The sequence below is a fragment of the Tasmannia lanceolata genome, unplaced genomic scaffold (assembly GCF_043159265.1).
Source record: "Tasmannia lanceolata isolate RefF3 unplaced genomic scaffold, GAP_Taslan_0.1 ptg000002l, whole genome shotgun sequence".
Lineage (NCBI taxonomy): Eukaryota > Viridiplantae > Streptophyta > Magnoliopsida > Canellales > Winteraceae > Tasmannia > Tasmannia lanceolata.
The window spans coordinates 38,532,532-38,547,469 of record NW_027518679.1 but is presented as its reverse complement, the minus strand read 5'-3'; the positions used below and the strand labels follow the sequence as shown (position 1 = coordinate 38,547,469).

Here is a 14,938-nt window from a genome sequence, read left to right as displayed (position 1 = left end):
GGACAGCATCCTATGCTTTGCGGAGGGAAAATGAACAGAATAACAACTCTGCAAGGGTTGGACAACATCCTATACCTTACAAGAACGGATAGAAAAAACACAAGATTTGATGAGAGGTTGGATAAAATCCTAACCCCTATGATGATAGGACTGACTCCTGAAAGAAAAACAGATTCTCTAGCTAAGGACAGACTCCTAGGCTAAGGACTGACTCTGAAAATAGGATTCTTAAGAAGGAGGTGTTAATGAGACAAAGCTTGTCTCCTAAAAGAAAAAGAGATAAAGAAGGGTGCTAGTGAGACTATCAAGCTGAGATAAAACTCACAAGTAATAAGGGAAGACCTTGTGCATATTTAGCAAAGGTAAAACATCCAGCCGGGCCGGACAGCTACCTAGCCCTAGGGTGCAACAAATGTGCAACCAGATACCCATATAGGATAGGGGTATGAAGCCAAGCCGAGTAGGGTGTTCTCCCAAAACCAAATGATACACAAAGAGAAGGTTTAGCAAGAAAATGAGACTAGGTAAGTCTCTTAGACACAGAGGTAGGATAGAGAAAATACTAACAAGGAAAAAGAGACCTTGTGCATATTTGGCAAAGGTAAAACACCCAGCCGGGCCGGACAGCTACCTAGCCCTAGGGTGCAACAAATGTGCAACCAGATACCCATATAGGATAGGGGTATGAAGCCAAGCCGAGTAGGGTGTTCTCCCAAAACCAAACGACGCACAAAGAGGAGGGTTAGTAAGAGAATGAGACTAGGCAAGTCTCCTATATACAAAGGAGAGGTATGCAACTTGGACTGAGCAAGTCCCCTAATAATGGGCTTGGGCTATCGCCTTCATCGCCCTTTCAACGAAAGGGAATTCTAATATCAAAGAATTTTAACGAAATCTATAAGACTGAGTTAGTCTATCAAAAAGAGAAGAAAGGGTTATCAGATAATCGCAAATTTTATTCTAAGAATAAATCAAGTGCTAAGCAAAGAAGAATTTTCAAGAATATAACAATCATAAAAATGGTAAACAACATTAATTAGTCCAGACCAGCCGCTGGATAGCCTAATAAAGTAAAAGTAAACAATATCAAACACTTCTATTCCCAACCATACACATCACCCCAATATGGGGACTCCAATGAAATCAGATGATGCCAAAGTAATCATCCGATATCAAATACACATGATAATATTTCTAATCCCGCCTTGAGATCAGACAGTACTCATGTCGATAATATCGAATAGAGTAGTTACCTGATCTCCTTCTTCCTATTAAACAATTTATTTAAATAAAAAAGAATGAATATAATAAGCTTTGAGATAATCTTACCTGAACGATCCACTTATCTTCAGAATCTAACTCAAAACTCTAATCACAACCTTTTTCTTCTTCTTTCACGGATTTTTTTTCTTTTCTTTTTTATATGTGCGCAGATCGGTCGGAGCTCTGCAGGTTTCACCGGAGAAGACGATCGGAGCTAGGATTTGGATCGGAAATTTAAAGAAAAAAATTTCTCTCTCTTGCTCTCAGATCGCAGATCTCTCTCGGAGTTTAGAGGATCGGCTGGAGCTCAAACTCACCGGAAGATGTAGATCTAAGGTTCTACGGAAGAATAAGGAAGATGAATGGCAAGAGGATACCGACCGGAGTCTTGCCGGAGAAGAAGATCGGAGGAAAGTGAGATCGAAGATTTAGTTTTTTCGGTTTAGAATTTGGGGGAAAATGACAGAAAAGGAAGGATTTTATCAAGAAAGTAAAGAAACAAAATGAGAAAACAGAGATTTATATGAAGATGATCGGTAGCTATTGTGAGCTTGCCGGAGGAGGATCAGAGCCGGAAAAGGATTGGTGCCTTGTCGGAGAAGTTGCCGGAGTACAGCCGTGCCAGAGAAGAGGGAAATCAACCGGAGATAAACCGAAAATGGATCGGAGTCGTGCCGGAGAAGATGCCGGCGGAGGAAAACCCAAATTTTCTCTGCAATCGCTCTCTCTCGGATTTTCCGATTATCAACAGTATCCTCCTTTTTTTCTTCTTTTATCTGATGATTTTTTCATTTTTATAGAAAATTTAGGAAATGATATTGGCACTACCACTGATAAGCGCACAAATGTGCGACCCTGACCGGATGATTCACCCCCCCTACAGTTCGATAACTGCACTAACTCCGCTTGTCTTTTCCGAAAATTTTCGTCGGATTTTTCTGAGATCTTGCAGGGGCTTTTCGGAAGTCTCGAGGCTTCTAAATACGTGTTCATGGGTATTTAGGGGCTTGATTTAACTTGGATTTTTCTTAAAATACAAGGATTTTAAGGGAAAATGAAAATTTAGTGGGCCACCCTTCATTGCACTATACACACTCTCTCAGCCTTTTTGCTAGGCAAATGAGCTCCGATCTTAATGAAATTTTGCAGGGGGTTAGGAGAGACCCTAATCCAGACTAGGGTGAAGCTTGGGACCCTATTGGTTTGATTTGGTCGGGTTCCGCTCAAAATTGAAGGGCTTAGGGCACGGTCAAAATGGGGTGTCTACAGCCATATTTGGAAATTTCAAACGTCATACCCCGTTAGTAAAAATCGTGAAAAAGAAGAAAGGGGTGGAGATATCACTATCCTAAGGAATGTTATGAATTGACACCTCTTCTTCCTTTGTTCAACAATCCTCACATTAGGGCTGAGAGAGAAGAGATGGAAAAGAGGAGGAGATGAGGAAGAAAAAGAGATGGAGTTCTCTTGAGAAGGTGAGGTTTTTCATTTTCTCAAGTAGCTATTCAACTAATTTGTAAATTTACCATTTGAGATAAGGTTTTATTCTTTCCTATTGCGTTCTCCTTTATTCCGAGTGTTAGACCTAGGGTTTTTGGTATTCAATATTTTGTATCTGTTTTTCTCTAATCTCTCATCTATTCTTTCATTTTTCTTTGTCTTGGAAATTTCTTATTCACGTGTGAATGAATAGTTTTGTAGAAAGTGCAGAAACATATTCTAGATTAAAATCCGCTTGATCGCTATCACTATTAGTATTAGTACTAGTATGAGTATTGATATTCTGATCCTCGCTATTTTCTAGAATAATTATGTGCAGCTCATTGGTTTAGGAATTGGTCTTGTGAGGATCTTGATAGCCTTCTAGATTAAAATTTTCTAGAAAGTGCAGAAACATATTCTGGAGATAATGATGTAAATCTGTTCAGAAAAAGTACAACCTTTTGCCACTGTTTAGATTGCTGAACTTTTTTTTTGGAGAATCTCGGGAAAGAATTTTTTTTTCCAAAGAGTAACTTGAACCGCAGCAGTTCAAGTTTTATCAGTTTCGATCGTGGAGGCAAAAATAATTTTTTTGGTAAAAAGTTTTCACCTGAAATCTTTCCTGCAATCCAAACAGGGCCTTTGTGAATAATCAAATAACTTAAATCATGAGTCACGAGATTGAGGGAGAAATCAAGTTAGAAAAGCAGATCACAAGAAAGACTACCTTGCCTTTACGATAAAATCGTAGTGCACTCAAGTTTGTAGTTCTAAGCCCTTCATGTTCAATCACCAAAAAAAGAAACACATTTTTAGATGGTTGAATTGCTTGATTATCATAGTTTTTGGGACATATTTGTACGAGGCACATCACATTTAAATCAGCATACCACTTTGTGTGGAATGCCTAAGATTAAAGGGGCAGCTTTAGAGGGAAAATTTTCATTGGAGAATGATTTTCCAGCATTTAGTCAACTCAATTTTCATGTAAATATTTTCTCGAAGGCTTCATTTCTTTCAACGTAAAAATGGACGTTAAATTTGTTTTACATTGTAAAAATGAACATAAACAAAGATATGTCAATTTTCCCGTCGAAAGAAACGGAGCCTAACACAGAATGAAAATAAAATGAAGGCTGAACTATCACTTTCCTTTAAAAATGTATTATAAAGACAATTAGCCTTGCCAAAATTCTTTCACTGCTCTCCCAAAATTCTTTCATTCATTCTAACTACTTAATTGAAGCTGCTGAGCTTGATTAAAAGAGAGATGGTAGAAGTAACTAAAACAAGAGATGAATATATCATTGTCTTTTTATCTTTCCTGATGGTTACATGTAAATTCCAATTGACAGGATTAACATGTTGAATGGAACAGGTGATATAGGAAAAAGAGGTATTATCAAAACCCTAACCCGACCCAATCTGTGGCTCGGATTGTGAAGGCTCAACCATAACCTAACCAGCTTCTAAATCTCCCGACCCTAATCCAAACAATCTAACCTGAATTTTGAAATTGGGTCAGTTGGTTTTGGATTGGCGTATGGCAAAAACCAGAAAAAATACAAAAAAAAAAAAAAAAAAAACAACTTTATGACTTTAGAAAGGGAGGTGATTTTTTCACCCCCCTCAGGATTATGCACCCCCCTTTTCACGTGAATTGTGGCAGAAAACACTTTTTGACGTCAAATCACGTGAAAAGGCCGGGGGTGCATAATCCTTAGGGGGGGTGAAAAAATCATCGCCCTTTTAAAAATTGCAATAAAAAATTTAGTAGACATCTAGTTGGCGTATGGCAAACTTTCATTGAACAATGCCATCTTGACGAAAAGAATCAAAATGATGCCCTTCTGAAGTCATTTTCTCCAAGATATATAACACAATTTTCGAGAAACTTTAATTCCCTTATGCGATGCTTAGAAAAGCGACTCAAATATTCCCACATCTAGGCAAGAACAGTAGAGAATATGGAGAGAACACTGGAGAATATGGAGAGAAATAGATCATTTTTCATTTTCTTCAAAATAGAAAATTAAAACTTTATTAAATCCTAAGAGGTGATTAACAACTTTCCTACTCAATGGAAGTCCTAGCTAAATCTCCTTCTTACCTAAAAAATAGGTAAGAGTCATAGGTAATTAATGGAAAGATTCCTACATAATATTCATTTTCGTACTAGGTAATAGTTAATAAGAAGATAAGTGATAAAAAATCAGATAAATAGTTCGCATCACTCTCATTCGGTGTTACTGAAAAATGTGTGTTCTTCTCCTTGTGGAAGCTCTCTCATCAGGCCGAGGGTTTTAAAACTTCGTCTTCGTGCATCCATTTCTAGCATCAAAACCGTCTCTTAGTGCATCTTTGGATGTAGGTACTATTCTTTCTTGGAAAGTAAAACTTCCCAACAAGGTTTTTTCTACTTTTGGAATTTTAAATTCTGTGGTTTGGTTCACATACTTCAATTTTCAAGACTTCTAAATTTTAATGTTTTGCTTATGTCCCCCCCTCAGAGTCTGCACGTGATTGCGTGCATCCATAGGGATTAGTTAGTCCCGCCCTAAATCTGGTTTGCAACTTCCATGAAAAACAATTAAGGAGGAGAGTTACTGCACATTAGTTACTCCACCCGTATTGTTAAAGGAAGTGACGAAATGCTTGTATTGTTTGTCCGTAACTAAAAGCTTGAAAATGAGCAGAGGGAGTGGAAATATCACTTTCCATGAGAATACAATAATAGGACACCTCCACCTCTTCTCTTGTTTGAGATTCAGACTAAGAGAGTGGGAGAAAACGAGATGTGGAATGAGGAAGAAAAAACGACAGGAATTTATTAACGATTCAATGAAGTCTGTCCATTTCCTAGTTTAACTGGCACTCAATCACACCCATGCATATGGTGGGTTGGTCCCATGACCACACGAGCCCATGTATATGGTGGTGCCCACAATTTTACACGTCATGTTTAGATGTGGTGGGTCCACTTTGTTTCATGTATCAAAATGCTACTATAAATAGAAATGATATGGTGTGGGTTGGTCCCATGACCTCACAAGCCCAGGTATAAGGTGGTGCCCACAATTTTACACGTCATTTTTAGATGTGGTGGGCCCGATTTGTTTCACGTATAAAAATGCTACTATAAATAGAAATGATATTCGGCCCACTTTGTTCCACGTACAAGAATGCTACTATAAATAGAAATGATATTCCCACATGGGACTTAACATTGAATGTCATGGTTGTCCTTCCACGTAAAAGGATAATTTGGTCTTACCGATCGAATGCGTACAAAAATAGAAATGAAATGGTCATTAAATCCGGCCGTTACCAAATTGACAATCTAGAAGATTTTTTTTCCAAAAAACGCAAAGTATTAAACCACAAAATTATATCTCCACCCCATAAGAAAAAAGCGTGAAAATAAAGAAAGGGGTGGAGAGAGGAGAGGAAAGAAAGGACGAGATGAGATGAGGAAGAGAAAAAGACAGAGATTCCTGTTGAGAAGGTGAGGATTTTCATTTTCTCCTATTGGGTTTTATTCCTTCCTATTGGTATTCAATTTTTTATTCTGTTTTTCCCTAATCTGTTTTCTTATTCTTTCGTTTTATTTTGTCTTGGTTTAGGCCAACTTATTCTCATGGTTCAAAAAAGATTGGAAAATAATTTTTTTTCCAAATTTTCTTACATTTCGTCAGAAATGTTTCTTGCAATCCAAATTCCAAACATGGCCTTTTTGAATCATCATTTGCATATTTAACCATGAAGCAATAATTTTATCGGGTTAGATAACAAATAATTTAGCTCATGAGATTGGGGAAGGAATCAAGTTAGAAAAACTGATCACAAAAAAGACTAGCTTGCCTTCTGGGTAAAGTGTAATGCACTTGATGTCTCAACTTAGTTCTTAGGTTCAACCTCAAAAAACATACGTTTTTAGAAGTTGGAATTGCGTGAATGTCATAGTTTTTTAATATAGTTGTACCGGGCTTGTCACATTAAAACCAGCATTCCACACTCTGTAGGAATTTTCAGAGAAAGTTTGGAAAATGAAAATGGAAATCTGTGTGACTTCACCGTTTCCATTGACGATTGCTCTCCAATTCTACCGTCTCACTACCATAATTATACATACCGAGCTTGAAAGAACTTACCATTTTCATATAACAAGACAACATGGATGGGTTCCTGTCGTGATGGAGAATGATTGCGAAGACGGGCAGTTAATAGATTCGCCCTCTCCGATTCTACAATGATCCAAAGGTAAAGGTTGGGAGATTTGCTCTTTCTACTCTTCAGTTTCTTTCAACACAATGAAGGCTCTACTAAATCTCACAATGATCCCCCTTAAACAGGAGATTCTATCTAGAAGACTCTCCAATTATAAGAAAAAGATTCGGGATGAAGAATGATGAAGCATAACGCAAAATAAGGTACACAATCTCCTCTCTTTTCTTGTCGTTGTGGTGGAGTTCTTCTGAATGGTGCTAATTTTGCAATAATTGTGTAACTTTTTTTCATCATGATTTTTGGGTAGAATTTCATTTTTTATTAATTTTTTATCATGCTCTGGATTATACATGTTGAGGAATGACATCTTCGAAGTCCCCTTTTCTCTAACAACCTGTTGGCATCGCTATTGGGTTTTATGTAACAGAGTAGCCAAAGTTGTTTAGGAGTTTTTGCTTTCTAGTGCTGCCCTCGATTAGGTGGTGGAAATAGTTGGTTAGTTTGTAGGCCTTTTGGACTATACAGTGAAAATGTCTAATGTAAATTAGTTGTTCTTGAGCACATTTTGCTTGGCTAGTATGCAAGCTTTATATCTGTCGAACTCATCTACTTCAAATTTCTTGATAGACCATTGTACATCTGATGTGATTCTTTATAGACAAATGATTTCTTATCCCCTCAATATGAAGTACCTTTGGTAAGCATATTTCGTCAATGCTAAAAATATGAGAACTTTATTTTATTTCATTGTTCCCTCTCATTTCCATTTTTGAAAGGGTCTTTTTGTTGTATATGATAGGCAATGGAAAATGAAAAAAGGGGTGGAGATATCACTACCCTTAGGATTATTATAAAACGACACCTCCTCCTCTTGTTCCACATTAGGGCTAAGAGAGAATTGAGGAAATATCATTTTTTAAAATTTTATTTCAATATTGTCAAATATAATTTCGGCTTTTATTTCAACATTTTAATTTTTAAAAATTGTCAGTCTTTTTTTCTTAGGGTTTTAGGCACACTGCATTTCCAAATTGCATCCTTTTAGGACAAAAACATTTTAAAACATATTTCTTTAGTCTTTCAGTGCATCGCACAGGGAGTCCCACTAGTTTTCTATATATTTAATGGGTTGGCCGAAACATAACTTAATCATAAGTAGGGCTATCAATGGATCCATTTAGGATCGGATCTATATGTCTCGGTCTCAGGTTTCTTAACAGTACGTCGGATCATTTTGAAATTGCTTTCGTGATCTATTTTGAATCAGGACATCCATCAGAGCGCCCTAAGTCCCACCTAGGTTGTCACTTTGGTTGCACCTCGTAGAGTAAACAGTGTAAGCAGTCAACAGGGAGGAGATAAGCCCTATGGTTACCTTGTAGATACCTCATAGAATAGTAGTAAGTAGTGGTGAGTAGTGTTTGGTTGTCAACCACGTAGAGCAATGGTGGGGGTTGTCCTGAGAAATCTATCTACCAAAACAAATTACCTGTAGTGTTTTTTGGTTGAATTTTGTTGGGAGTTCCTGGGATGCCATGTCTGCAGACAAGCAGGAGACATCCCTAGTAATCTATTAGTTTCACTATTCACGTGGACAGTCCCCCTATCTAGCGTTTGATCCTATGTGGCATCCTCTTTTGATTTAACGCAAAAAACATCAACACCAAATTTCCTATTATGGCACCTTAAAATCATATTGCTATTATGGATTGTTTCCTACAATATCGGGATTTGGGACGTGGCATCCCTTTCTCAATGTAAGCCCAATGGTTCCCACCTTGGCATTCCCATCTTATTTTGATGATTCCAATACAAAAGTGAGTTAAGATTACTAATGTGTTTGAATGTCTAAGTTGTAGATCATAATTGTACTAAGACAAGATTGCTTGGATTGAGGCCAAGAAGCTCTCATTGGACCGCTTATGAAGGCCAAACACATCGGAGATCCAAGACGAATGAAAACTTGAAGAATCAATTGAAGATCGAAGTCATATTAGAATGTATAAGATCCAATCCTAGCATTAGATTTTAAGAGGCATAAATTAAGTAAATAAACACACACCCTAAATGGAAAAAAACTAACTATATCAGTTTCGTCCGGTGGCAAAAATAATTTTCTTAGGATTTTTTCATAAGAAATGTTTCTTTGTGAATCATTGTTTGCATATTTAAGCATGAAGATTGGAGAAGAAATTGAGTTAGAAAAACAGAGCACAACAAAGATGTAAATCTGTTCAAAAAAGTATAACCTTTTGGCACTGTTTTAGATTGCAGGAAATTTTTGGAAAAGTTTGGAAAATAATTTTCTTAGGAAAATTTTTCATCAGAAATGTTTCTTGCAATCCAAATTCCAAACATGGCCTTTGTGAATCATCATTTGCATATTTAACCATGAAGCAATAATTTTATCGGGTTAGATAACAAATAATTTAGCTCATGAGATTGGGGAAGGAATCAAGTTAGAAAAACTGATCACAAAAAACATACGTCTTTAGAAGTTGGAATTGCCTTATGGGTAAAGTGTAATGCACTTGATGTCTCAACTTAGTTCTTAGGTTCAACCTCAAAAAACATACGTTTTTAGAAGTTGGAATTGCGTGAATGTCATAGTTTTTTAATATAGTTGTACCCCGCTTGTCACATTAAAACCGGCATTCCACACTTTGTAGGAATTTTCAGAGAAAGTTTGGAAAATGAAAATTACTTTTAAAATTTTATAATTTTTTACGCAGGATTTCTGTCAGACCTTCGCCGAAAGGTATTTCGTGCCTAGCTGTTACATGAGAGAGCAGCCACATAGGCTAACTTTTCGGCAGATTTTGTCTTGTTCATTTAAATCATCGAGGTGGCTGCTCTCTCATGTAACTGCCCTACGTTAAATGACTTTCTACAAAAGTCCCTAGCGAATCCCTTTTTAGGCACTAAAAATGGTAAATTGAACCAACCTTGTTCCATTTTTATCTAAAAGGATCTTCAATTTATGATGATAATAAACCTACTAAATTAATTATAATCATATTATTTCCCTTTAAATTTTGAAAAGGAAACCCATCCCTAATAGTTTTCACATCACATCACATCACGCTATAGATTCACACTTCAGTTTTAAATTGTTTGACATCACACACCACACGGTTACCTTAATATAGAATTAATTACATGTAGATATGCTTGAATGACCGTCAAATATGCAAGCTTACATGAATGTAAATCCTATCTCGACTGCTTTTGTTTCTCCCTAACAGAGAACATGAAAATGAAGAGGGTGGAAATATCGAGAAATTAAATGGCAAAGGCGCATCTAGATCGGTATTAGTGGTACAATAGAAGTATCGATCTTGATATTTGATCCTTCATCAGCACCTTATAAAGTGTGATGTTGTTGGATCAAATATCTAGGGTGGTACCGCCGGTACCGATCTACATGCGCATCCACCATATAAAATCTCAAAAATATCACCTTCCGTTAATTTTTTATTTTTTTAATGGCAATAATTATATATCATAGCAAATTTAGGAGGCCGAGATGGACCACCTCTACAATAGGAAGCAAGAAAGAAACAGGAACGAAGAAAAAACAAAATACAGAGAAAACCCCTTTTCAGTGAGGAAGGTGGTCGAACCACATAATAGAACCACCAGAGACACTACGCTTAGCTAGTGCATCCGCCTTATCATTTGCCGATCTTCTAACATGTTGAAAGCCGATAGCAGACCCCGCAGTTAAGTCCTCCATCTCATCAAAAATGGAAAGAAATCTCCACAGAGGAGCCACCCCACCTTTCAGCCAACGAATCACATTTAACGAATCTCCCTCAACAATTGTCTGATCCATCAACCTTTCCGTTAATAATTAAAATATAAAGACAAATTCCAGCCATTTTTTTTATCCTTTCGGTGCTCTTAAAATTCTTTCATTCTTTCCAACTAGTTAATTGAAGCTCTTACAAAGGAACTTGAGTAAAATAGAAATGGTAGAAGTAACCAAAACAGGAGATGAAAATACCATTGTCTTTTTTTTGTTTCCTTGTGCTTATATGTAAGTTTCAATTGACAGGATTAACATGTTGAATGGAATGGGTGATATAGGAAAAGAAGTACGAGTCGAAACCTCTTTGCTCTGTATATGTGGATGGAGTATCGATTTCTTAGTTTTTAATATTATCTGAATTATAAGAGATATTATATAGTGCTGGAGCTTACGCGGTACATCAAAAGTTCCGCACTTGGTATTCGATCCAACAATAGCCTCTTTAAAAAGGTGGGCTGCCTTAGGATCAAATATCAAGGGTCGTACCGCCTGCATGTTACTTCATGCTAGGGCACCATATAAAAACTCAAGTAATAAAACTTTTAAACAAATGTACATTAATGCTAATGCTAAGAATATTAGGGCCTCTTTGGATTCACTATGCATTACTCTCTATTTATTGATAAGATTATTTTAATTTATTCTTTTTTATAAATAATAACATTAATTACGAGTTCATTATGAACTAAATATCTTCTTTTTCAATTTTCGAATTTTGAGTACAGTTGAAGTCCTAATAATTAATGCTCTATAAACAATAAAAGACGACCCATCTGACGTGATTTCTGAAAGAAGACTTGCCTGCAAAATCTACTTTTACTATCGTCAATAAAAGGCAATTACCTTAACCCAGTCTTACCCAAGGTAGCATTATCTAAATACGAATCCGACCCATGCTGAACCTCCGGTTTGGAAGTGTCAACCTTTACCCAACCTGCCTCTAAATCTCCCAACCCTAATCCAACCCATCTAAGCTGATTGCTGAAATCGAGGCGGGATGGTTTTGGATTCGCCTATGGCGTAAACTGGTAAAAATATAAACAAATAATTTTGGATTCGCCTATGGCTAAACCCGACCCAAGTTGCGCTCCCCTAGTGATGCTTGAGCCACAAATAATTCAAGACGGGATATTCGAAACTCAACCGAACCAAAACAAGCTTCCATCTATCCGCAAACTGTTTTTTAAGCTACTCACATGGGCTATATAGTTGTCACATAACCAACCACGGTTAAGCTTTTAAAAAAATTCAGTGGGTCTTAAGTAAGCATCTTAGGAATCCAGTTTCCTATTTGCAAATAAGCATATTTTAATCTAATCTTATTTGCAGATGGGATTTTGAGACTTCTTAGGAAGGAGTTAATTATATCATTTCTAAGACTGTTATAACCATTATTTGCAAATAATCATATTTAACATCAGACCCATTTCAATGCAAGATTATATACAAATAATTATTAGAGATATCTAAAGAGACCCATAAACTTTTTCCTAATTTCAATTTCTGCTACAAATTCATAACACCCATCTTATTCGATCATCGATCTTGATCACCCATCTAATGGACCCTAACTTAGGTTGGAGGTGTTAGATCTTGATCCTATGATCATGATTTCCTAAGAGAACAATTCCTGGCCATTGAATAATCCAGTATGGCCGACACTAGGTAGATAGACTATACAATATCTGCTCCCTGTTTCCTTTCTTCCAGACCAGCTCCTTCCATCTCCTCAATTTCAGAGGGCAAATGGAAGGAAGTGTTTGGAAAGAGTCGAACCAAAGCAGTTGATACTTCTGTCCCTTTTTTCAACCCGGTAACTACTGAAGATGGCATAATAAAGGCAGCTTTCAAGGAGGGTGATTTTATTGAAGCAAAGTCTAAATGGGAAAACTGTCTTCTGGGTTATTTTCTTGGTCGGAGGCCCTACTTCACTGCTATTAAAAACCACTTATTGAGAATCTGGCAGCTGAAAGGGGACTTTGATCTAATTGCTCTCCCTAATAGCTTTTTCTTGTTCAAGTTCAACCTGGAAGAGGACTGCATTAAAGTCCTGGAATACCCCACCACCTTTGGGGGTCGTGCTCTCATCCTGCAGAAATGGTTTCCGGGCTGTTCTTTGGAGAAGCTGAAACTTTCAACTATCCCAATTTGGATTAAATTCCCTGCATTGCACCTGAAATTCTGGACTCCTACAGGTATTGGAAAGCTATCTAGCATCATTGGCAAACCTTTATACATGGATTCTCACACTGCTGAGGCCTCAAGATTACAATTTGCTAGAGTTTGTGTCGAAATAACTGCCGAAAGCCCCCTTCCTGATGTTGTCCACATCCAAACCCCTACTGGAGATGAAACTCAGGTTGTAGAATATGAATGGAAGCCCAAACCTTGCAAAACCTGTCTTGATTTTAGTCATTCTTCTGAAGGATGCCCTAAGAACCAAATGCCTCCTCCCCTTCTCTCTGTTCAATACAGAAAGGAATGGAGGCCAATCACTAAGGATAGTGATAAAGCTGTTCAGCTAAGTTCTGATTTTCCAATTGCTCATAATAGGATCAGCTTGGATCATCCTGAAACCCCTTATACCAATAGTGCCTTATCTAGAAATAAATTCTCAGTCATTGGCTCTGATATCCCCGAGACATCTACAAAGCAGACCAAGCCTCCGGACCTTTCTCTCTCTTTATCGTCCCCATCGTCTGAAGGTCCTTGGAATTTAGTTCAGAGCAAGAAGAATAAAAAGGGAAAGTCAGCTGCTTCCCTCCTTAAGCCGCCATCTATCTCCCCGATCCCCTCTACTGGAATAAGGTCCCCATTTCGTGGGCTCATTCCGGGAGGCTGAGAATTGGGGTCTGCTTTTGGTGCTGGTGTTTTTGGTTCTGCTGTTAGCTCTGGTGCTGTTTGTTTTTGTGGTAGCTGTTCGAATTCTGGCAGTGTTGTGGCTGTTGTTTTCATTTTGCTGAAGCGGTTAGGTTTTTGTCTTTGCCGTTTTGTTGGGTGGCCTTTGGCTCCCTTTTGATAGTTTGTTTGCCCTTCTTCTGATGTGCGAGGGGCTTGCTTTTCTGTTTTCTTGTAGTATCTTTATTGATCTTTTTAATATATCTGGTCGGGGTCCGCCTAACCCTAGCTTACCTATTTCAAAAAAAAATATCTCCTCACTTAAGTGAAAGAATTTGATTGGGTATACTTGGTTGCACCATTTTTTGTAGATTTCAATATTTGTTGGTCTTGGCTTAGATTTTCTTATTGCTCTGAATTTTGACTGGTGCAATTTGAGTTTGAGCCAAATGAATTTTTATTGGTTTCTTTGAATTGGTTGTGTTTGGAATTTGGGAAATTTTGCCGGTTCTTCTTTTCTGAGGAATGGCTGTTGCATTGAAAATGGTGCTGTTTGTTTAACGGCGTTAAAAGATGAAAAAATGGTTTGCGAAACTACTTTGTGAATCGAATCAAAGTGCTCCCACCAATGGTTGTAGATGGTAATGAACAGGAGTCGTTCAACAAGAGGCGGTCTATTGAAACATCTAACAGAGACCTAGTCTCGGAGTTTTTTGACGGGGACGATTCTCACTGGGAAAATGGTTCTAGATGGGGAACCATATTGCGCCTAGTTGATGAACAGTTACCGAGATCCAAGATGCTGAACAGTGTCAATCTTGGTTTCGATAATGTCGGTACAGAGAATTCCTCAAAATGCACAATTAATGAGAGGCATTGTGGAAGTGATTATACAGTTACCTCTCAATCTCAGCTGATAATAGAAGATTCCATCTTGTGTATTGTGGATGGCGGAAGTGAAATTAATTTCAAATTTAGTAAGAATTTGGACTGTGATGACGGCATTTCCACAACAACAGGCCTGGCCATGAATAATCTGGACGACAGTGTGGCCCCTCTTAAGGTGTCCCTCACAAACCCAAGACAGACCTTTTGGAAAGGATGATTAGCGGTTACAACATGGAAATAATTCAATCTTTGGGTCTAACATCTGAAGAACTAAATGCGAAGGGAGAGGTTGATTTGACTAAGAGTGACCTCACGGGTACTAATGCAATGGGTGTTTTGGGAATCACAAATACCCCTCGATGTTTTCTCATGGAAAAGATGGAACTAAATATTTCTAAGAAAGTAACTCTGATCAACTTTCCTTGAAAT

At 37.5% G+C, this 14,938-nt stretch overlaps 1 long non-coding RNA gene across 1 annotated transcript; it reads left to right on the top strand.

The window, feature by feature from the left end:
- Nucleotides 1–6,116: 6,116 nt before the first annotated feature.
- LOC143884535 (uncharacterized) lies at nt 6,117–7,473 on the top strand. Its single transcript, XR_013252963.1, has 3 exons — nt 6,117–6,250; nt 6,768–7,005; nt 7,098–7,473. It is a non-coding gene; the product is annotated as an uncharacterized LOC143884535 (long non-coding RNA).
- Nucleotides 7,474–14,938: the final 7,465 nt, after the last annotated feature.